General features: G+C 36.4%; 1 protein-coding gene across 2 annotated transcripts in view; it reads left to right on the top strand.

Annotated features, from left to right (window-relative positions):
* LOC149154161 (metacaspase-1-like) overlaps positions 1–26,472 on the top strand; it is a 223,734-nt gene that overhangs the window by 180,671 nt on the left and 16,591 nt on the right. The gene's annotated exons all lie outside the window — the stretch shown is intronic.

Genomic DNA, 26,472 nt, shown 5'->3' with positions numbered 1-26,472 from the left:
GGCTTGCCAAAAGACCAAGTACAGAGGAAAGCTTGGTGAGGTAAGTGGCAGCAGGGAGGACTTGTTGTTGCAAAGGCTTTAGTGCAGCTCATAGTGAGTGAGTGAAGAACTCATAGAGATGGAGAAGAAGATGACTACTGATAGTCATAGTAGAGGTTCTGAAGAAAACCACAACAGAAGGAAAGTGAAGAAAGAGGATGCGAAGGAAAATGACAAGAGAATGAGTCAAGAGGAAATTTACAAAGAGATTGTTGAGATGAAAGAAGAACCTAATGTATTGAGGATGATACTGGAGGAAAGCCAGAGACAAGGTTGGGTCTTGCGGAAAAGGGAAGTAAAGTGGCATAAGTTACAGAGAAGGCTACAACAGAAACAAGTAAAGTGGTTGATGGAAAAACTCAGAGAAGATGAGTTGGAAATGGAAGTTTCCATTTCTGAACCAGAGCAGGATGAAGTTCTAGGTGAATAAGAAGGAATTATTGATGATTTTTTGAACTGTTGGACAAATGCAGACCAGCAGGAGAATTTAAAACCTTATATTGTTGAATCTAATAATTTTGATGTGATTACAGGTTTTGTAGAGGATGAGAAATCTTTTGAAACTGTCAAAAGTATGGAAGAGTATCTTTCAGAAGATAAAAACTCTGAAGTAAAGAATGATGGAGAATGTCTCTTGAATGAGAAAAGCAGTGAATTATTGTAGCAGAAAGAATTTAGTGATACATTGATGTTTGAAGTTGTGACAACACAGGGAAAAATTCTTGTGAAAGGAGATGAAATTCAGTCTGAAGAACTGATATGTGAAGCAACAGTTGAGACTGTTGAACCTTTTAATTTTAAAACTGATAATTTATGTCTAAATGCAGGAATCATAAGTAATGATGAAGTACTTATGAAGTGTCACAAAGAAATTGAGTTTCTGGAGTATTTGCTGGGAAATTTAGAGTATGACGGTGTGATTGCAGAGGAAGGAGTTCACTACAGTGGACAAGAGTAGGAAGACATCATTAGAGGAGATGATGTTGAGGGGAGACTAACTGATAGTCTTGAGAGTACATTAGAGAATTCTTTAAAGGGGTTGAATCAACATATTGATGTGCTGATAGATGAGGAGAAACCAAAGCAACATACTAAATTTTTGCCAAAGGAAGAAGAGGCACTGAGGCCTTATGTTTTTTATTTTAATAATTGTTTTGTGAGTGCAAGTTTAGTTGCAGATGCTGGAAGAAATTTGGCATAGATGAGCAGCCAAGTAAAGATGGTAGAAGAGGATTCTGTGGAAGAATTTAATCCATGGAAAAGAGATGTTCAATTGCCGGAGAGAATGTTGGAAAGTCAAGATTCAATGCAGAAAGAGATAATCATGAAAGAGGGTAAGGATGAAAGGAAGGTAGAAAAAGTAAGAGTAAGAGTAAGAATTCCACAACTTCAAAGAGAAAAACAACAGTTTGAAAAGTTAGTGGACAACAGCAACAACCTGAAACAAAGAGAAAGAGGTAACAGTAAGTGGCAGAGCATGGACTACCCCAAGGATGTGCTAGAGATGGATATTGAAGAATTATGGCAGTTGATGATGAAACAGTCCAGGATGAGGGAAATGACAATAGAAAGGATGATCAATCAGAACTTGAACCTGATTGACAAGGAGAGGAAGATGAAATAGAAGACAATAGACATACAGCAACAACAAAGGCACAGAGCATTCAGACAACTACAAACTAAATTTTGGGACCCTGGAGGTTTTCTATCAACATATGAAGACACATGATCAGGAGATCATGAATGTTTTCTACTTTGGAAGTCTGATGCAGGAGCATTTAGCTCAGGAGAATCATTGTATTTTAGTAGACATAGGGGGGTCTTATGTTTTAAGGAAGTTGGTTTCCTAAGTGTTGAATTAATGTAATTATTAAGGTTTTGAGTGATTTTAATGAGAGAAGCTAGAATAGGGATTTAATTAAGTATAGTGAGGCATATTTGTAAATGTTCTCGAATGTTGGAGAACATGAGAGATTCAGGATAGTTGAGAGATTTGAGAATCAGTTGTAAATCTTAGATTAGGAGTTGGTTTCCTGATTTGTGGATTAAAGAGGATCCTTGGGGATAAAGATGAGATTTTAGGATTTTGTTGAGAAGTTTATGGATCTAAACCAGGAATTGGTTATAGAATCCTTTTGTATAAATTTAATCCTAAAAGGAATAATCAAGTTAGATAGTTAGCTGGTTAGCTAGTTAGAGGTCGTGAGTTACAAGTTTGATTGTAAGCCTACGGGCAGTTAGGAAAATAGAGGCCACTGATACAGAAGATCAGGCCCAGGAGATATTTCATGTGTAAATACCTATTTATTAATACAAACAACTTGATTCTAAGTTTGTGTGTCTGTATGGAGTAATTTAGTTATAATCTGTGTGTGAATTAGAGTAAGTTCTATGTAATAGAGGTTGCAAGTGGAATTCAAGCATAATACAGAGAAGAAGAATGATATGAAGGATCGTAATGGATCGCTTGAATCCATTCGAAGGATCACAGTCGAGATTTAGGAGTGATTGTGTTAAGAGCATGCGGAGTTAAGCTCAGGAGGAAGTTGTGATGCAGGACATCTAAAGACTGAAACCCTGGAAGAAACTCGAACCCACAAAAGAACACTGAAACAATGGCATAAAAATGAAGTAAAGGGAAGAATGAAGAAGTGAAGTGTCGATGCATATGAGCCATTGGATTAGATATATCAATGGACGAGATTGTTTGCAATAAGCGGCCAGGTTTAAGTCACGTAGAATGGAATTAAGAAATGAACAACGGAGATCAAACCCAAGTTCTTGTGGAAGGTGAATCATGGAAATTGATCTAGATTGTCAGATCAATAGATCTATTAGATCGACAGATATTAATGGTGGAAGAAGAATGGCAGAGGAATAGATCTGTATCATTAGATCGACATATCTATTAGATCGACGGTGATTAGCAACTATAGGGGTTGGAGAGTACGAGTTTCCTTGATCGTGGTTGAAGTCTCGCACTCGCTTGTAGCCTTCAATCTCATATTCAACCTCTTAGATCACAGTCAACTGTGGGGATTAAGGCCATTTTAAACCGTGTGCTAGTTGAAGTCCCATAAACCATAGATTTGATGGCCTCTTATATCTAACGGTCATCGCACGCCAATCAACTCATACAATAGTCAAGCAAGAAAGATGGGTTTATAATCAGAAGTTGTTTATTGGGTGGATAAAAAGTCATAAGTGGTAATTCAGGGTAGTCACCCGATTCCATTTAGCAGTCGACACATAGCACGTCGGAGGAGAGAGGAAACCGCTTTATCGGACGGGTAATACTCATGCAAGTGGCTTGCCCGATATCGTTGTTAACCGTTGGATCAAGTGTGCTTTGATCAACAGTGGGGGATAGTCGATTTGTTTCGCATTGCAATATTTCATGAGTGGATGAACCTTGACCTTAAGAAAATGCAATTTGCGATGTGAGATCCTCAGATGTATCAACAACTGTCAGATTGAAGGGTGAGATCAATGGCTGAGATTGAAGCCAATAAGGCTTGGACCTTAGCGGACCCAAGAAGTTTATCAACGCAAGTTGAGTGATTTGAATTCCGGCAAATGAATGGGTTTAAGCTATGATACAACACGACAGTCGTTGATCTGATGGAGTGAAATCAATAGTGGGGGTTGAATGCGATAAAGGTAGAGCGTCCGAAAATGTGCAGAGGTGGATTGGCGAAAAGGTAAGGCTTACGGGTGTTTTATGTGTATTTCTATTATATAATAATTATAATATAAATAAAGCAGATAAAGGTTTTATGGATTAAGTTCAAATATAACCAAAGTTAAGAGTAAGGTTTGGTTAATATGCGCGGGGTATAGAATTAACCAAATTTTATGAAGGTGAATAAAGTTCTGCTAGAAAGGTTAATGAAGGTTTAGACTATTGAATAGTCAAATATAGCGTTTCCACATAAAACTTAATTAAGAACATTAAACCTTGGTTTAAGAAGGTTTTCACCATGGATCATGTGATTAAGGCCTGGGACCAGTGACATGAAATTTTATTTGCATAATGAGGGTATTGTCGGCTTAGGCTGGCATCAGCAAACAATCGTGCAAGTAGTTTCTAAATCAGTAATTCTTCACAGCTCGCCAACCAGTTGCAATATACTCAACTTCTACATTATTAAGTGCAACAAATTTCAGCTTCCTACTCATCCAAGAAATCATAATGATTCCCAAACTAAAGCGATATCCTAAAGAATTTTTTTTTCTTTTGCATTCTCTACCCAATCTGAATCTATGAATTCATGCAATTTTACTTCACTTGTTTGAGACATATCTCAAACCATAACTAATTGTACCATGACCAATTGCATCAAGCAAGTACCTCAACACATGTTGAGCCACATGCCTTTTTCTAACCATAAACTAACCTACTCCTTCATTGGATCTATCACCACAAGTGCTTTCTAGTCCTGACTAGGCACTCCCTCTAAAACATATCAGGCTATGGTAATCCTCGCCACTCCTTTTGCCATTGTTTCTTTCTAGTCATTGAAGCATATCCATTATCTAGCATAGTCCACTCATAGAAGGTATACTGATTTTAGATACCTTCTATCTCTTGCGATCCATCATTTGAAGGATCTTAATAGTATACTTCCCTTGACTAAGGAATTAAGGCATCAAATATATATCCATTGTCACGAACTCAAAGGTCAACTCCCTCTGAAGCTGAAACAAGGCCTAAATACTCCCTCTATCATGTGATTCCTTCTCCTCAATTCATATGACAACAAAATTGGCCTTGATCCAATGATCCAAGAATGTCAAGTCTAAGGAGGTTGTACAAGCCCTTCTTATGTTTGAAAGTAAGAGACTTATTAATGTTATGTGCACTTCATCAAGGAAAACAATCATTGAAAATAAGAGACTTATTCATGTACCTCAAAAGATTAAGGTAGCTCTTATGTGCACTTCATCAAGGAAAACAATCATTATATCCATCTTATGTAACTTTCAATAGAAATCATAAAGACAATCATTTAAATAGAAGTGTACCTGACAAAAAATTATCTTCACAGTCTTTTCCCTCTTTCTGGGAGAACCCTCTAGTCTCTCTATGTTTCCATTTGTTGCACACTCAATTTTGTAGATCCATTTGGAAGTCATCACTGAATTCTCTTTGGTGCAAACAAGATATACTTCAAACTTGTTGATCTCCCTGCTCCCTAAGAGCTAGGATTCCATCTAGTACAATATCTCTCAACATAAATCATTGATTCTACGAGATTCTTCTAGTCACAAGCTTTGCTTCATTCTTCCACTAAATTCATCTGTTGTTGGAGCTTTAGTAGCCTTCACTATGTGTCTGCAATCCTCCTAAGAGGCCATGGAAGAAAAAATATAACCAAGGAATGGACACAAAGATAGGAGACCAAATATTAAAACAATAATAGTAATAATAAAGAGAGATACAATATACTTATCTTTTGGGGATTATAGGAAAATTCCAGCTCCCTCTTGTTATTAGCCTTCTTCCATCCATCTTGCAAATTTATCAACCTCATCTTCATCATTAACATGATGTCATTTCTTCCTTGCATGAGCTAGGGTTTCTTATTTTAGCATAACATTAATCTAGGTCCAAATCTAGGGTTTTATCCACAAACCCTAGGGTTTTTCACATCCAAGACTTCCAACCTTTTATAAACCTTAGTTTTACAATACTCATCCTTTTGCAAGTACAACAATGTTTGTCATCAACAAATTTTCCTTTTATTTCCAAACGTTCAAAATCATAGGTTTTTTTCCATGCCACCTCATATGTGATGTAATCAATCAAGAAAAATCTTCAATAGGGGTATAACATTCCAATATCTTCTATAGCACTTACTCCTCCTACCAACTCTTAATCAACAAATTTTGAGTAATACAAGTTTGATCAATATTGAACTCAGTCCTTGAGCATGATTCAAAACTTTAAAATGTCCTATCAGTTCATGACACTTGAAACAAGTGTATCCAAGCTACATTTTGCCTTAACAATACACTTCAATGGATTTGCTTCAGATTTGATAACCAAGCTTCAAGTGTTGAATAAATTCTTCATAGGATGGAAACATGTTTACTTCTAGGCTTAGGCAACCCTATGTTCATTCCAATGTTCTTCCTTAACTCCCTCTGGTTGTTAATAACTTTTCAAAATATGAACTTCTATCAATACATCATGCTTCAAGATGCTACACATTCTGGTCACAAGTGTGTGGATCACATATCTCTCTTAGAAACTTAATTATTTCTTTAAATATTAACGAAATTACTATAAGATAACCTACATGTTGTAGAAAAAAGAATATCATTAGTTTTTCCACATTTTAAAAACCCTTATTCAAGACATAGGTTTTCTAGGGTTTACCAACCCTAAGATCATCAACCTTTTATCATGGCAACTTTTGTTGTAATATATTGATTCCATTGTCAATCAGGTGATGTTATTAGTCAATCAAATAACTTTGTGGAAATATGTTTCTAATTTTTCTCTTATCCATGTGTAGATAATGTTTTTCATAAAGAGGCCACTAGATCTTTGATTTCTATACATTACAAGGATCTCTCTCCTTCTCTTGTTATTCTTGTGTGAAAAATACATTAGTAATCAAGTCAATAAATTTCAAGACTCAATGAACACTATCATTGAAGATTTTTCATAGTCTATTGTCCAATATGTAAAGCAAGGTTGAGTTACAACTTTGCTTTGTCATATAAAAAAATTTCCATAAAAGAAGTATGCTTCAACTATGGTTTGTTTACGAATCCAAAGTGAACTCTTCTTTAGACCAAGAAATCTACTCTAAATGGTGGGATCTCTCTTCTTATCTATTCAAAAGTACTAAGAGGTAGAAAGAATAATTAGCCCTTCAATACCATTAGAGGCATTCCTCTCAATCCCTTAAATTATTTAGATTTAGCCTCTAATACTATTATGATATAATATGTTTTCCATGTTCTTATGATCCATATATAGGATACCATGAATTCTAACATTATTTATCCCATGCACAGTTGATGGTTGTAAGTTTTCCAAGTAAGCTAGTTGCAAGATAAAATGAATAAACTCTATCTACCTTGGTACTCTAACACTTGATTATTTTTAGGTAGCCTAAATAATTTTAATCCAACTTATTTAGACTCCCTTCAACCATGCATTGTGAACCACTATACTTGAAATCCAAATATTCAAGATTAGGAGGGACAACAAAACTAATATGCCACATGGAAGTTGATCTACGCTCCATGGTCAGATCCTTTTGCTCACTAATTCCGTACACAATGATTTTTAAATTTGAGGAATAGTGATCTAAATTGGATAATTATATTTTTTTCATCCATATCAATGCATTTGGAGTGGAAAAGGTGGAGGAATCATCTCATGGGACCATTTTTATCAACGGGACCCAGTTTGGCGAAACGGGCTCTAAAACCTTCCGAGAGTGTTTTGAGGCATCAAACAACATTTTTTAGGTGTAAAAATTGTTTGCTTTAGCATGAAACCTTGTCATGCTATTCTACACATAGAAATATTTCCAATGGCACAAGAATCGCGTTAATCAAAGTCCGTATGCAAAATTTATGCCACTCAGAAGTTGACCTTCTTGCTTTCACACTTATAGTTCGAGAGGATGCCATGTCAGCCCCCATTATTCATGGAAAAGGGGATATCCACGTGTTTTTGATGTAAAATACTCTAGAAGAGTCTATTTTGTAACTCTAATTAAGAGTTGATGTAGTCAAACTTAACTTCTAGTAGGCTATCGGGCTATGTTATAACCGGGCCACTAGGAGGAAGAGGCATGTCATTCTTTGGAGAGAATTTTGTTCCATAGCTGAGCAAAGATAGCCAAGCGATATAGGAGGTAGAGCACAAAGAGATGATCTATGCACTGTAACAGCTCATAGGCCACAGAGATTACTTCTTTGTAACTGCAGCCATATTTCCAGACAGAGAAAGAGAGTGAAGTGGCCTCACCTTCCAGCTGGTTTTTCTCCCGAAAGGGTTTCCCAGAGAGAATATCTTGTGTATTATGTGTGTGTGAGATTATTTTTTCGTTCTCTACTTTTCTTCTTGATTTACTTTTACATGCATGCACTAATTACAGTTAATTTTATAGATCTAGAAATTAAATAAAACTGTAATAGTGTAGAATCTCATATTTTTAATATAATATTATCAGATATGTTGTGACGAATTGTCTAGTGGAATATCCACGATATTTTACGTATAAAATTTCAATTTAATCTTGTTAGCCTCCTACTGCAGCAGGTTAATCATCTTTCATGATCGACATTTTCACATGCCACATATGTCGTACTATCCATGCTGCAATGCTCCATATTTGCTACAGGTGGCCAAAGAAGTGTCCATAAGAGTGTGCTAGTCTAAGGACCACTGCTATGTTCCAATTTTGATAAGCAATCCATTTTTCGGTTCGAGGCAGTTTTTTAGTTGGAGGTACTCAGGCTGGAATTCACTAACCTCTCCCTTCTTCTCATCACCCTTATTATATAACTCCCTAACAATTTTCCCCCTTCCCCTATTTTAATCATGTATATAAACTCCCCTATGTAAATACCCCTCCTTGGCAATATAGCCATATTCTCTATAAGTCCAGGAAATCACAGTCCATCTCGGGCTGTTTTTAGCCCATCCGAGTCATTAAGGAACTAGTTTGACATCTGGTCAGCTAGTAACCTCTCCCTTAACCCTAAAAACCCCTAAAAAACCCATATTCCGCCCCTAACCCAAAGTTTCTGTGCATAAGTATTAAGCCCGCGCCTGTAAAACCCACATAAACCCGTTTCCCTAAGTTTTTAACCCACCCGCGCAAATATTAAAAAACGAATATACTCCGCATATACCCCACACTTAACCCGTCGTCCCTTCGCGTCCGCCGCCAGCCGTCCGATCCACAGCCCCGCAGATCGACGGTGGGCGGGCCACCCCATCCTCGAACCGCCCGGCCTTTAACGTCCGGGAGTTCGGCGGTTTTTCCGCCGTACTCCCACCACGCGTCAGGCGTTGGGCTGTGGTGGAGCCCCTCCCTCCGAAACCACTCGCCCCTGAAAGCGGTGCGCCACATACGGCTTACCGCCCTACACAGTGACGTCATCCCCTGCACAGTCACATGCCCACGTCACACCCTACGTCACCTGCTGAGTCACCCCCCTGCCTAGCCACATGTCGCGTCACGTGCCTGCGTGGCCTCCTACCACGTCACTTCCACGTGTCCCCGCCACCGTACCTGCCACGTCATCGTCCGTACGTGATGACATCATCCCGCCACGTCGCCCTGCTGACGTCATACTGACGTCACCCGCCGTACAATGATGATGTCATCAGCTCTTTTTTGGACGCAGAGGCGCAAAAGTTGCACTTCGGAGCCCCGGAATCGAATTCTGAGGCAGTTTTTGATGAGCGATTTTTTAGGCCGAAATGGAGAATCTTCAGGGAATCTTTAAGGAATCTTCTTACCATGCGGCCCCAGGAAGCCCGAAAAGGCGCAAAAATGATCTGTTTTCTTCACAGAGCATACCAAAAGGATCAGAAGACAATTCCAGATGGTACAGAGGCCGAGCAGCGGCCATTTACTGGTGATTAGACCTGCAGCATATCAGATCAGCAGTCCAGATTTTGTCAAAGAGTACCAGTGGAAGAAAAGACGCCATAGAGTATCAGTCAATATTTTTTAGGGGCTCGAGGCACCTGAACATTGATGAAGCCCCCAGAAAGTCAAATCAATAAGCATCAGCCCATCCTTGCCTTCAAATCACCATCAAGGCATTCAAAGCACCAGGACAGCAAGGAAGCAGAAACCCATACTCATTTATTGTAGAAAACACTAGAGCAAGCCACCAAGGCCAGCATCATTTATTCAGTTTTGACCCATCGGCCCTGAGCACGGCCCGAGATATTTTTTTCATTTATTTCTAGATAGGATTAGGTTAAGTAGTCATTTTTATGACCTAATTAGGTCAAGGTGTAATAAAAGCAGTAGATAGAAAGTTTTTCCCTATATATACCACCCTCTGTATAGTTTTAAGGGTTGGTTAATTGAGAATTTTCACTAGAGACTCGCTGTGTATACCTGAATTTTTCTGTAATCAAAGATTGCTTAAATCTTGGAGAGCGAACTGTCTGTTGTTGATGAATGTTTTGAAGAGTTGAAGGTGGAATTCCTGCGCTGCGGCCTGAAGCAATAAGTGCCTCTTATCTATGTTTATGTGTTTTCCATTATCTAAATAGCAGAAAATAGGAATAGCCTAGAATTAGTTTAAATACTCTCTATGCTCAATTTTTGTTGTTTCTTGATGTTTTCCTCTAAAAGAGTTGGTTATGAACATTGAATTCCTCCCGGCTCATGTTCACCCCAATTCACCTGTGTTGGCCAATTATCTAGGGATTCTTAACTGCCCCTAGGTAGCGCCCTGTTTTTTCTCTGCTAATCTGTTGGAGAGATTCTTAACTGCCTCTCTTTCTTTAGAATTCAGTTCATCCCTTAAACCTAAAGATTGCTTCAAACCTCAGCTATCTTGCTCCATGTTCCCTCATTGTTATTAAAAAACGCACTGGCAGTTCCCCTCCTCGACTCCACGCCCAATGGCTTGAAAGATTCAGACTATACTCTACCTCTCTACCTGAAAGTGTCAGTTTTCCCACCAAAACTCAATCAAAATCCCTATGCATCATATCTAGCCTAAAATCATCCCTTTCAACAAAGCTAAATCATAAAGAGAGATCCCTCTCTGACTGCAGGTAGGCTAGGGCCTGCCTGTATCCCTTTAGGAGTCAAAAGGGACAAAGAGTGATAACATAATGGCGACTCCACTGGGGAATGAATCATGTGTTTATTAGTGTAAATTCTCAATTTTGACCAGTTCGCCTCGTTTTCTGGAGAAAATGTTCCTTTTCTTCAGGGCTTTTCATGTTCAGCTCTGATTTGTGACGGTGGACAGAGATCAGGCACTTCATGGTTGATTCATCCACCTGGCGACTCCACATCATCCTCATAATAAAGACTCCGCTGGAGAAATGAACCCGAAGGAATTATATAAGCAAATTAGGCTCTTGACTTGGACTATCATCCAAGAGATCATGTTCTTTCTCTTGCACCAGATTTTTCTGTGCATATTGTACTTTAAAAACGATTTTATGTCAGATTTTTATGTTTTTCCTTTGGAAAAGGTTGTTGAAAAGCCTCCTTGCACATCAGAGCAGCAGCTTTCAAATGCTGTGGAAGATCATCATACAGCCAAGGAGGAACCAAAAATAGAGCCCAGTCTTCTAGTTCCTGTACATACTCCCATGCCTCGTAAAGTTCCTGAAAGATATAAGCCGCTCATTTTGCCTCCTGTGCTTGGTCCTCTGCCGGCAAATCATCCTGAATATCTCCCTAGATTTGATGGAGAAAATGGTATTACTGCCCAGAAACATATCCAGGCTTTTGAAGATTATCTTAATACATTTGAAGTGGAAGATGAAGATGTCAGTCTTAGACTATTTTCCCTTTCTTTGCAAAGCGAAGCTAGGACTTGGTTTAAAGCGTTGCCTGAGGCGAGCATCTCTAAGTTTCAGCAGTGTGCCAAGCTTTTCCTTGATAGATGGATGATCAGAGGTAGTCTCTTCGTGCTCATCGAAGAATACAATCATTTAGAAAGGCATCCAGATGAATCCGTTCAGCAGTTTTCAGACAGATTCAATCAGGTTTATCAATCCATGCCTTTAAATATAAGACCTCCCCTTGATCTAGCTCTATTGCAATATCCTAGAGCATTTGACACAGAGATGGAATTCTGTTTAAGAGAGAGATGCCCGTCCACTTTGAAACAGATGCAGGACATAGTTGTGGACGTAGAGGCAAATCTAATAAGGAGGGAAGAACAGTGCAAAGCAGAGCAAGAAGAAATATTTCATAGTGTGTTACAAAGGACAGAGGAAATGACGCAGCTGATCATAATGAAAGTGGAATGTTCAGAGCACCAGAATAGATCTGTTTCACAACAGGAAAGTAGTGACATTCACGAACAAACCTGCCACAAAACAGATGACATATTCATCCAGCCATACATGATGGAGCAGTCTCCTGATATATTGTGTGAATATAATAGCTTCTCTTCTTTCAACTGCTTGCCCAAATATGATCTGTATGATGATGATTATGAGCCTAACGACCAAATCAGCCTTGCAGAGGAATCAGATCCTATTTTGGCAGGAAGCAGTGTTCAGGTTCAGCAACCTGAAACCAATGATCAGCATGCCCATCTCAGCTATGAAGAAAAGGAAGAAAACGCAGAGTGTGTTGATTTCAATGAAGGAACTTTACCCTTTTGTTTTGAATCTTTTCAATTTATCAAGGATAACTATCATGTTGTATATGATCGAGTGTCACCGCGTGTTTTTATTGACCGTCTAGAGGTTAATCAAGATATTGTTCCAAAGGTATTGCCTCTAGTTTTGCAGCCCCAAAGAGCCATTGAATATCAGATTGAGGTGGATCCAGAAGCAGCAGTATATGACCAAATAATCCAAGTGGATCCCCTGCCTCTTTGTTTTCAGCCATCTGAGTTGTTCAAAGAAGAAGAAGACCAGCAGCCTGCACAGATCAGTCAAGTCCTATTCGAGCCAGATTGTAATAAATTACAAGCACCTCTGCAAGTTCTAAATGACCTATCCGCTGGCAGGCAGAATGATGAAAGAGATCAGTGCTCTTCGCCATTAACAAGCTGCAAGGCTCAGTATCGAGTTATCGATGATCTCCCGACTCCAAGGCATGGTAGCGATCCTCAACCTTTGTACAGCTCATTATTTCAACCTAGAAATTGTATATATATGTTGCAGGACAGTTTTGTACAGCATTTAAACACCGCAAAGGAGGTCAGTAGCTTCCTGATCTTCTCAAAGATTGACAAAGCCATAAAAAGTTGCAAAATCTCAGTTGGTCTCACTAGCAAGCATAAGAAGCAAAGCCCACTCATGTTATTATTGCTTAAGTGGCTACATTGGCTATTTCACTTCACCTAACAGCAAAGTAAGTGCTGGTTAGGGTAGGTAGGTAGGTAGGATCAATAAGGTAGCCAGCCAAGGGAAATTTACAGAACACAGCAACAATTGAATACAAGGCAGTCTGACCTGCTGTTCTTGGCTTTTCACAAGGAAAATCCGTCCCCAAGTGGAGCCACTATTAGCCTCCTGCTGCAGCAAGTTAATCATCTTTCATGATCGACATTTTCACATGCCAAATATGTCGTACTATCCATGCTGCAATCCTCCATATTTGCTACAGGTGGCCAAAGAAGTGTCCATAAGAGTGTGCTAGTCTAAGGGCCACTGCTGTGTTCCAATTTTGATAAGCAATCCATTTTTCGGTTCGAGACAGTTTTTTAGTTGGAGGTACTCAGGCTAGAATTCACTAACCTCTCCCTTCTTCTCATCACCCTTATTATATAACTCCCTAACAATTTTCCCCCTTCCCCTATTTTAATCATGTATATAAACTCCCCTATGTAAATACCCCTCCCTGACAATATAGCCATATTCTCTATAAGTCCAGGAAATCTCAGTCCATCTGGGGCTGTTTTTAGCCCATCCGAGTCATTAAGGAACTAGTTTGACATCTGGTCAGCTAGTAACCTTTCCCTTAACCCTAAAAACCCCTTAAAAACCTATATTCTGCCCCTAACCCAAAGTTTCTGTGCATAAGTATTAAGCCCGCGCCTGTAAAACCCACATAAACCCATTTCCCTAAAGTTTTTAACCCACCCACGCAAATATTAAAAAACGAATATACTCCGCATATACCCCGCACTTAACCCGCCGTCCCTTCGCGTCTGCTGCCAGCCGTCCGATCCACAACCCCACAGATCGACAGTGGGCGGGCCGCCCCATCCCCGAACCGCCCGGCCTTTAACGTCCGAGAGTTCGGCGGTTTTGCCGCCGTACTCCCGCCACGCGTCAGGCGCTGGGCTGTGGCGGAGCCCCTCCCTCCGAAACCTCTCGCCCCTGAAAGCGGTGCGCCACATACCGCTTACCGCCCTGCCCAGTGATGCCACCCCCTGCACAGTCACATGGCCACGTCACACCCTACGTCACCTGCTGAGTCACCCCCCTGCCCAGTCACATGTCGCGTCACCTGCCTGCGTGGCCTCTTGCCACGTCACTGCCACGTGTCCCGCCACCGTACCTGCCACATCATCGTCCGTACGTGATGATGTCATGATGACGTCATCCCGCCACGTCGCGCTGCTGATGTCATGCTAATGTCACCCGCCGTACAATGCTGATGTCATCAGCTCTTTTTTGGACGCAGGGGCGCAAAAGTCGCACTTCGGAGCCCCGGAATCGAATTCTGAGGCAGTTTTTGATGAGAAAATCGCTCATCGCAGGATTTTTTAGGCCGAAATGGAAAATCTTCAGGGAATCTTTAAGGAATCTTCTCACCATGCGGCCCCAGGAAGCCCGAAAAGGCGCAAAAATGATTTGTTTTCTTCACAGAGCATACCATAAGGATCAGAAGACAATTCCATATGGTACAGAGGCAAACAGCGGCCATTTACTGGTGATTAGACCCGCAGCATATCAGATCAGCAGTCCAAATTTTGTCAGAGAGTATCAGTGGAAGAAAAGACGCCAGAGAGTATCAGTCAAGATTTTTTAGGGGCTCGAGGCACCTGAACATTGATGAAGCCCCCAGAAAGTCAAATCAATAAGCATCAACCCATCCTTGCCTTGAAATCACCATCAAGGCATTCAAAGCACCAGGACAGCAAGGAAGCAGAAACCCATACTCATATATTGCAGAAAACACTGCAGCAAGCCACCAAGGCAAGCATCATTTATTCAGTTTTGACACATCGGCCCTGAGCACGGCCCAATATATTTTTTGCATTTATTTCTAGATAGGATTAGGTTAAGTAGTCATTTTTATGACCTAATTAGGTCAAGGTGTAATAAAAGAAGTAGATAGAAAGTTTTGCCCTACATATACCACCCTCTGTATAGTTTTGAGGGTTGGTTAATTGAGAATTTTCACTAGAGACTCGCTGTGTATACCTGAATTTTTCTGTAATCAAAGATTGCTTAAAGCTTGGAGAGCGAACTATCTGTTTTTGATGAATGTTTTGAAGAGTTGAAGATGGAATTCCTGTGCTGCGGCCTGAAGCAATAAGTGCCTCTTATCTCTGTTTATGTGTTTGCCATTATCTAAATAGCAGAAAAAAGGAATAGCCTAGAATTAGTTTAAATACTCTCTATGCTCAATTTCTGTTGTTTCTTGATGTTTTCCTCTAAAAGAGTTGGTTATGAACATTGAATTCCTCCCGGCTCATGTTTACCCCAATTCACCTGTGTTGGCCAATTATCTAGGGATTCTTAACTGCCCCTAGGTAGCGCCCTGTTTTTTCTCTGCTAATCTGTTGGAGAGATTCTTAACTGCCTCTCTTTCTTTAGCATTCAGTTCATCCCTTAAACCTGAAGATTGCTTCAAACCTCAGCTATCTTGCTCCATGTTCCCTCACTGTTATTAAGAAAACGCACTGGCAGTTCCCCTCCTCGACTCCACGCCCAATGGCTTGAAATATTCAGACTATACTCTGCCTCTCTACCTGAAAGTGTCAGTTTTCCCACCAAAACTCAATCAAAATCTCTGTGCATCATATCTAGCCTAAAATCATCCCTTTCAACAAAGCTAAATCATAAAGAGAGAGCCCTCTCTGACTGCAGGTAGGCTAGGGCCTGCAGTCCAAAGTTGGTTTGTGGTTACCTCGACCGTATCCCTTTAGGAGTCAGGAGGGACAACCTGAGTGATAACAAATCCAATCTTATTTTAATCCTTGAGGGAGGTCTCCATCAATTAGACATGAATTCAAGTTATGACAATGAATATTTTGATGTGCTTCTTGATCAAGCAACTTCCTCAGGTCTAAGATTTTCCTTGGAATTTTTAATAAGGGGTGAATGGATCTCTCATCATTCCTTACCATATTTTTATTTTCCAACTATGGTCATATTCAGCCTCCTGCAACCACATTTGGCATTTGAAGTATTTCAGACTTCTAATACACATTGAACTAAGTCCTAGCTTCATAGAATCTCATCCCCTCTGTAACCAACTCTCTCAACCTACCTGAGGTTAAACTTCTTCAGCCCTTATATTAAATATTTATAACTTTATCATTAACTATGTTTATTGTCTAGTAAGTGGACTAGGGATAAGGTTTCTCTAGGAAGAGGATTTAGTCTGCTCTTACTTTTACAAGGTTTATCTTCAACCATACACTCTGAAACCATGTTGATTTTTTAAAGATATTCTAAACTGATAATTAATTCTTATGGTTTCTTAGGTTAATATTTCTCACATTCACATCCATCATAAAGCAATTACAAAAGATCTCAACATTAGAAACAAAATTCTAGTAAGATCATGAAGAGACAGGAAAACAAGAAACACAAGATCTTATCCTCGGAAAACCCACATGGGAGAAAAAACTAGAAACCTTTTCCTTAAAGAAATTATTCAAGTCAATAGAGATACATCTAATTCTTCAATTCAAACATGAAGTCAAACTGACTAGTGACATAGCCCTAGCCACACTTGATCAAACTGCCCTCTAGACAAGTCAATTTGTTGCCCAAACAATTCGACATGGTTAGTATACCTCATAATTTGGTTTGTTGCCTTCAATAGAGCATAAGTCTTACTGCCATCTCAAAAATTCATCTTATTTTCATCTCAGAAATTCATCCTTATGTCATCTCATAAAGTCATCCATATCTAGATTAGAATAGTGCCTCATATGATCTAAATTATTCCTCATAAGTGATTGAATCGACTTCCAAAAGTGGAGGAAAAATTACCTTATATAGTGAACAAAGGTTCCCTTCATGTGGTGTGACTGTGGGGGCTAGGCCAACTTAAGTAGGCTAGAGATGACCTTATATTTGGAGGGAAAAAATCATAATTAAAGTTCATTTTTTTTCTTTTTGAAACCGACATTAAGAACATGTCTTAAATTAATCATTACATATACTTTAAGAGCTAAAATATAACTTATGAATATTGACCATAGCTACAAAATTCAACATGGGATCAAAACTTCTTTAAAATATTTAAATGGAGGATGGATCAACTACTAATGATAATAAAAATTGATATCTTTGTGAGACTTGAACTTGAACTTTGGAAAAAATAGAGTTTATTATGTCATGACAAATTCTACCTTAAAATATTCATTTAAATCAATAAATATAGCCATTGGGATAAATGGAATTTAATGAAATGAATAAATTAAAGATGGATTACATGAGGTGAAAGTAGTAATATAGAAGAAAATTGTTGAAGCATCTCAATTACAAAAGGATGGAGGTGAACTAAAATAAGGCTTCCTTAAGAGTGGTGGTGATTTTACCAGTAGAAGGATCTCAATCAAATTCTTATTAGGCTAAGAATTTAAAGTGGGGATATATGAAAAAAGGGAATGAGGAAACATTAGGGGAATTCTAAGGTAAAAAATGGGCCTCAAAGTAAAACAAGTACTAACAAAATAAAATTTAAAATAACCAAAAAGATTTAAGATGTTGATGTCATCCCTAGGGGTGAATATGTTTGAAGGGAGAAGAAGAAAACTAAGTTTTTTTAATTGTATTTTTTATTTGTCTCCTTATAAGTTTACTCAAATGTTGAATGTCGTCATCCATTGAAAGTAAAATTAAATTATTCATCTAACGAGTGCTCACTCTGCATACTTTGTTTGGAGGGAGAAGAATAAAACTACATTTTTTTAATTGTATTTTTGACTTATCTCCTTATAATTTTACTCAAATGTTGAATGTAGGCATACATTGAATGTAAAATTAAATTATGCATCTAACAAGTGCCCACTCTGCATACTTTTGAGTAGATGCACACCAAAAAAATTGAAAATACATGACAAAATCAAGTTTCTTTTCAGAAACACATTTTTTTTTATGTATTTTCAATTTTTAGTGGGTGTGGGCCTACTTTAAAGTATATAGAATATACACTCTTTGAAGGTTCATACATATTACATTTAATTAAAGCTATAAGGAAATAAGAAACAAAAATACAATAGAAAAATAGTGTTCTTTCATTTTATTTAAAAGTTCAATTATTTTCCTTGGTAATCCCATTGTAGATCCCAAAATTCTCATAATGAGGATGAGTCAAAGAAGAACTAACAAATAAATATGAAAATTTCAAAATTTTACATAATCATAATTACGAATCCATTATTGATTCTAATAATCTGGAAAGTCATCTACATAAGGTAGAATCAAAGATCAAAAAGGAAAATAATACTATAATAGTTGAGGAGGAACTCCATAAAGAGGTTAAAAATGCTTAGAAAGGATGAGATGAAATCCTAAATGAAAAGAATAAAAAATAAAAAAGGAATAAGTTTATTGATACCACCACTTTTGGCTTTTAGAGGAGAAGGGACAACATGTAAACTAAGGTCACAATAAAATATCTACATAAGTTGAATTGTTTTGAGAGGAGAAGGAAGAAAATATAAAGTAAGGTAACAATAAAATACTTGCAAAAGTTGAACTATATTTAATGACATAAAGATCAAATATGATTGTATTGTCTCAAAAGAAATATAAAATGAAGAGAAATCTCATAATTAGGATCTTATCTTTATACTATAAAAGGAGATTGATTATAAGGGTACAGAAAATGAAGTCAAATCGTCAAAAGTGGAAGCATATCAATGTCATAATTACCAATAAAGTTGGAAATAGAGATAAATAACTCCACAACATCACGCCCAATAAACAATTTGATAGGATCAACAACATTCATGGAATGTGCCGCTTAGAAACATTATGTTGCAGGTAGTATCAAGGACCCATGAACTTCAACTTATTGATTTTGTTACAACAATGTATGAAATTAGAGGAAAAGAAACTAAGAGACAACAAACAATGAAACATTTATGAAAATAAGGTTTGAATTTGGATGGATGAATGGATAATTAACAATGAAAAAAACAAACTAAAATTTTGAGAAATACTATTACTTGGTTTCATCATATGTAAATCTCTCAATTACAAAGATTTGAGGGTAAATCTTTACAAAGGGGGTATTATGTTATGACCTCAGTAAATGTATTTTTTGGAATCAATATAGTATAATGTTTTCTTGGGAGTAGTGAATTTTCTACTAGGGCGCCACTCCTTAAATAAATATAATGATAAGTTACATAATATTGTCTTATACATTCGCTAACAATAGCCCATGAGTGCATTCATAAATCCAAATCATAATTCCATGTATACAATAACTACTATAATAACTTCTACATATACATATATGTCACATTGCCCATGTAGGCCTAGTGCCAAACTACCTACTATTGTTATATACATGGTTGAATCTATATCTACCCATATTAGGGTCATGACAATTGATATGTAAAGAATCATAATTCAATATGGGTTTTTTATTCTATCAATTCATGCTAGGTTTAACTTCATTAATTACCCCTATTAATATATATTTTGGTTGAATCTTCATCATAATTTTGTTATGGTTATTTTTCGATTCACTATCTTAAATCCTCATGTACAAATCATGATACCAATCAGCATTTTCTCTTGTCTATTTCCATGAATATCAAGCCTAGAGTTTACATACCAACTTGTAACATACATCTAATCCAAAAATAAACTATGCTTGTAGCTATCCAAGGAATTTAAAACAACAAAATATTTTATATGAGTGAAACTCCAATTAAAGAAATAAGAACCAAATAACAAAAAATTGAGAGACTTTACACACCCAAGCATAAACTGCACTTATTAATCTACTTGTAAATGTAGATTAAGGGTGGAAAACATTTATACAAAACCGTTTTCAATTTATTTTGGAAGTACAAGCATTAAAAATGATCCAGAGAAACCCTTATGGTATAAACTAGAATTTAAAGTTAAATTATCAGCAAATTAGAGAAAGATTTTATTGCATAAAGAAGATAGTTCACAAATATTCAATTGTGATTTTACAAAGATATTTTTCTTCCAAGGAAAAAAAATTGTACCTTATATTAAAAAAGGAGAATGAAAAATGCAACCTTTAGGTGCTACAATACAAAGACTTATATATTTATGGTTAAACAAAAGAAAACCATAAAGGACCATCAACTAGTCAGCCATTGATTTTTCCCATAAGTTCCCTCATAATTGACCCTTATTATCTAAACTTACACATTGTAGCGTCCAAAATATTCATCATAAAATATGACTTTTGTCACCTAAGACAATGTCTTACACTAACCTGTAAAAATAAATAAAAATATAGATATAAGTTCCATCCATAATGAAAGAATACCCAATCATAAAAACCTAGAACCTAAATAATTCCCTCTTTGGGCAAAGTATCGGCTTCAACGTCTAATTCCCTAAGATATGTGTGAAAGTATTCAACTCAAACTAGGTAAAAATTCCAAGTAGTTATAAAGTTAGCCTTTGAAGAATCAGATTATGTAGAATTGTTCCAATTTCATCCACTTAATAAATAATAACAAATTTCAAAATCTTTGTAACTTATAAATTCCTATGGATGGAGCTAACATCTTTTAAGGATATGAGATTCATAAATTCCACTATTAGATCTACTACCTATATTTTCCTTAAATCAAATAAAATGATTTTTTTTAATCTATAATATACCCCCCAAACTATAGATGTTCTCCTTCCCTTAGAAATGTCAAAAAAAATCCCTAATGAGAAGTTGTAAATCACAAGTTCTCTAATGTGACTTTTCCCTCTAGTTATAATGTGTGTTTTCAAATTGTGAAATAGGATATTACCTAAATAGTAACTTTCAAGTTAAGTATTTATTTATCCTCAAATAATACTTTATTGTGCACTTACCAAATACCTCAAAAAATGGGAAAAGGATCTCTCTCACTAGCTTCAAATCTTGTCATTGAAATAACTTATGTAAACAAGAAATAGCATTGCCTTCATTCCACAAATTATCCAAGTGTAACCATAGAGTGATATCTCTTTTGAATTGAATAGTGAAAGGACAAAAGTTTACAAAATGAATATTGTTTTCATCATTAATCCTACATAATACACAAACATATGGTCCTTTTGTTTATCTTTTTTGTAGGAGTTCCTTGGTCATAACTAAATTATTAAATGCTAAACACATGTAGAGAATAATTTTCTTAGGTATACTAACTCCCCACATCTTTGAATACCATCATTTTTTTCATGGTGTCTATCATACCTCAAAACTATATATTCAAGCTTTGTTATATATTTACCTCCAACCTTATTCATTGACCATCATGATTCATTGTATATCTCTCTTATCCTTATATGTCCTTTCCTAAGTTCCTCCAAGAATATGTCCCACCAGGTAGAAAAATTAGCTTCAAGAACCAAATTTCCAAAGGTTTGTCACATCTAATCCCATATATCAATTGTATGTGCATTCACTATCTGATGTAAATTCAATATCCCTATGTCATGCAAGTAATATATTATATCTTTGGAAAGAAAATAGCATTCCCACATCTCACGGTAACATGAACACCAACCCTAACCCGCTTACCATTCCCAACCCACAAGGAAAGCTACTTACCAATAATTGAAAATGTTTATAATAGGAATTTATAATTATTAGAAACACCCATAATAGGCTTTCTTCCCCTCCTAATTTACTACAACACTAATTCTAATGAAATATAATTTTCTACCACAATCCTTTACTATAGACTCTCCTTTTGTATAAGATTCCAAAGGCTTTCTATAGTTATGGATATATGAGAAAGATACATATTCTTTAGCACATAGCCTTCTTCATCCTTTGGTTGTGTTATGGCTTACAATTTTGTGAGATGGAAATTCCCTGATTCTATCTTCCTTTTCATAAAGGATAAAACAATTAATTCTAACCCTTTCCAACACCTATTTTGGTATAGTAGCCAATATATGCTACTATAAAAGAATGGTTTCGAAATTATATACTTAACCAATGTTAATCTCGCACCTTTAAAAAAACACCTATTGCACCAAAAATTATCTTCAATTCAATTCTTCATATAAGCTACTACCAACCCCTTTTACAATATCTATGTGTTTTCAAAATACAACCCAAATACTTAAATCATGTGTCCAAATCCACTAAAGTAAAAGGAAGAAATAGATACAGTGTGTGCAAAGTACCCTCATTAATGGAATGGGAACTCTTTATAGATTTCTTTAATTTGACCTCCATCCTCATAGCCTTGTTGTACAACTACATTATTTCCTTCAAAAAACTCCCTTCCTCTTACAAGTCATTTTTGTATGGTAAGACATCATCCAAAATAAAAGGTTTGTTAGGTATTCCATGCCCCCAATATTGATTTCTTTTAATTATCACCTCCTTCTAGCCTCTTGAATAGCTCAACTTATCCCTTCTAGTACCAACAACATTAGATAAGGGAAAATAACCTTTTCTAAAAACTTGATTATGTCTAAAAAAGTGGAGGTAGCTCCATTGATAAGTATAGAAAAATCCATAGGCATAACACACCCCATTATCTAATTGATCACACAGAAACTCATGCCTATATTGATTAGTAGTAACATTAGATGCGATGAATGGGTTCTATCATATACCTTAGAAAGGATTAACTTTAATACCATAACTACAAGTTTCTATGATCTAATGGAATGTAGCTCTTCTTTTGCACAACCAAATACATCACATATTGGAAAACCTTCCCAAAAATAAAATTGCCATGGGGATATAAATACTGAAATTAATTTCTTCAACCTAACTACCAACACCTTCAATATTATATTTTACATGCAATTGAAAAGTGAGATAGAGTTGAAGTCATCAAAGGAGCATGGTTTATCCACTTTAGGATTGAGAACAATGAATGTATCATTAAAGTAACTAACATCCCAATTAACTAAATTCCTCATTCCTCTATTTAAATCCTCACCTAACAAATATGAAAACCCAAGGAAAAACTCCATATTTCAACCACCTGGAATAAAATTTCTCTCCTTTTAAAAGGACAAGAATACATGTACTTATTCCTCCTTATTAATATTCTCATTCAAGTCTTTGTTATCATCTCCTAATATCAACCTGGTAAAATATAAAACCACCCTAATGATCTCAAAAAATTCATACTTTCAAGTTCTTCTGAAATTTTCTAAATTACCAAACACCCAATTATACGAACCCTTGAAGTTCCTTACATCCAAATCTCCTTCAACCTCGATTTTATAGATCGTAATATTTATATTTATATATTTTTCATAATGTTGAAAATATTGTATGTTCTCATATCCCATCTTTAGCCAAATGGCCCTTCTTTTCATTCACTAATTTTACTCCCTCTCTTCCAATAGATTCATTTTTTATATTTCCAAAATTTTAACCCTCAATTTTTCCTCTTCACTAGACACTCGAGAAGTATTTTTCATGAGGATTTTTCAAAGTTCCTCCTCAATTTCCTTTATTAACCTATCTATGTTCTTATAAATTTCCCCTATCCAAAAAAAAACCATTTCTTTGACTATATTTAGAGGAAAAGGGACTTGCTCAATAGGATTACTCCTATCATCCACCTCAGACTGCCTCCAAGTATTGAATAAAATATCTTGAAATTTTTCCTCCTTGAGCCAACTAGGCTTGAAATTGACTGGGGTCATAAGGTTAAGATCATTCCTCTCAAATTGAAAAAACATAGGGTTGTGATATAAAATCCTTCCCTCCTATATTTGTGATCTAAACATGTCAAGTTGATACAAAAAGAGATTTGAAACAAAGAACCTATCAAAATTATTAGATACAACATCTCTACTTAACCTATTGTTCCACCATGTAGGTCTAAGAGAAATAAGTTCTACATTAACCAAACCAAATTGTTCCAAATAATGAATTATGTAATCAACTAGTCTATCCATCTAAGTTGAGTCCCATCAATTTTCCATTATATTCAAATTAAAGTTTAGGTAACCATTAATAATGACTCTTCCCTCTTCAAACACTAAAGCTAAAAGAAATTCTCCTAAAGTCCATGCCTATCTCCATAGGCAGGATACACATTTAGCAGAACAAGTGTTTGACCCTGAATTTTACTATAAATCTTATGCATAGAATTAAAGTGACAATATAATCATTAATCAAAACCATATTAGTATTCCAACCAATTATTATTCCTTTTGACAATCCCATTGCATCAATAAAATTGAAATATAATCTTTTAAAACTTTTCCTCGGCTTTACTAAAATGCTTAAGTCCTTACACATTATCTCCTATTTTAAAATGATATATCACTTTTCCACCTCAATGAAATAGGTTAGGGAAATTATGCGGTGATTACTACCCAGCCCATAAATGTTAGTTGATGAAATTTCGTGAGAAACAAACTTTAGGGTCTTAGTTTACTCTAGAAAACCCTATAATGAGTCTTTGATGACCCTATCGCATCTATTTCAAAACTTTATGTGGTATATGAAATATATGATATTTCCTATTGACGTGATCAGATGAAACATCTTTAAGGTGATTTATCTCTAAGTCACCCTAGATATCTCACCTCCCCGCTCCCCCCTCCTCCTATACCTTAGTCAACATCATGTGTTTTTGGGTCTCAACTAGTAATGACCTTGTCCCTAAATAACATTATAACCACCACTAGCTTCTATTTCAAAGGAATCCTTATCAACTTTAATGGAGATGTCCCCTCCTAAACCCAAGTAACTAGAATGAGTTGAGAGGGATTATCAATTTTGGACCCTACCCTAAAAAACTTGTCATAATGTCATTGTCCGTTTTGTGAGTGGCTAAGGTATGTTTATTCCCTTTGTCAGATTTATCCACCTAGACTCCAAATTTACAATGGCATCAATACCTAAAGGAGTTCAGGTATTTTTTGCCTAATGAGTGCCATTCTAGAAGTGTGCACTCTTGAATTAGTTCAGGTGTCAACTCTTTTATAGGATTGGATGGATCAACATCTATGTCCTTTAGCTCCTAGTGCTTGTGTTGCACATGCTAGTATCAAAATAGTTTCAGGGGTTGTGCTCCATAGAAACTAAGGGAAACTTGATGATTACATTAGATTTAATAACATCATCACCCAAACCCTAATTCAACAACTTTGGAGGAAGTTCTTCCATCTTTCCAAACTTTGTCACATAACCTTTTCCTTAATTTTGAGTAACACCTTCCACACTCACATCACTCTTATCCCTCTACATGTGCTTCTTGAAGGGTTTGTCATAGTCCTACACTATGTGGTTATCAAGGACAATTTTAAAAATCCATACCCTCATTCACCACCTTTGTAAGAGGTTCTTCCAAACTTTATTAATAACATTTTCCTCAATTTGAGTCACACTTTCCGCAATCACATAACTCTTATACCTCCTAAGGTGCTCCTTGAAGGGTTTGTCATACTCCTACACTACATGGATGTCAAGGAAAATTTTAAGGATCCATATTTATCTTATAGTGTAGAAACTTTGTGAATCTTACTAATTCTTCAAAAAACAAGCATAAAATGTTTGGTGATATTTTTGTAAAATATTCAAATTGCTAAATATTTTATATAGTTTTTGGAAAATTTGGGAAATTTTGAAAGTAAAATACTTTTAACGTATAGAATTTTGGCAAATTATTGTAGAAAAGAATTGAAATTGGAAAATCCTTTTTTTGGAAAAAGAATCATGGAAAATTAACCCATGGGATAAATTTATCCCCTAAAATTTTCCTTGATGCTTGTGGTTGTCCCAATGAATGCACCTAAAATACATTCACATTGTCTAAAATCTAACTATAAACCACATCTCTCTCCACAATCTTTTGACCCTCACATATCCCTTCTTCATATCAATGCCGACTAGGATATTGGCTACAATCTACTATGAATCTTCCTTATAACCTTGGTTAACACAAAATTTCCTACATATACCATTACTGAAAGTAAAAATGTCTTCATCAAACCAAACATCCATTGGAAATTTAGGTGTCTTAACCAAAACAAGAATAATGGAAGAAACCTTTGATCTAGGATTGAACCATAGGTGCCAAGGTTTGATATTTAAAAACTTTGAACCTCAAAACCAACAAGCCTGAAATCATTGTAGCATCATCCTCAGATCAAAACACAAACCCTATCCACCCATAGGAGAAAATATGAGGTCAAGTTGTACCTAATTAGCAAAGGCCAAAAATCTTGAAGCCAAAAATTCATTGTATCCTTTTCCATCTACTTTCCAAAGAATTTTCCATGCAAATTTTTACTCAAATAGTCAAGAATCTCGTTCATTCTAATATCTTCACCTACAACAAATTGTAAGTCATGTTCCTTTCTCCTTAAAACCATCCTTCCTCTCTTAACTTTGCCTTTACACCCTAGGATTACTTCCA

The sequence above is a fragment of the Pinus tabuliformis genome, chromosome 9, assembly GCF_031772625.1.
Source record: "Pinus tabuliformis cultivar Carrire ecotype Pingquan chromosome 9, CPIR1, whole genome shotgun sequence".
Classification (NCBI taxonomy): domain Eukaryota; kingdom Viridiplantae; phylum Streptophyta; class Pinopsida; order Pinales; family Pinaceae; genus Pinus; species Pinus tabuliformis.
Note: the sequence above shows the minus strand (reverse complement) of the source record. Positions and strands in the feature narration are given on the sequence as shown.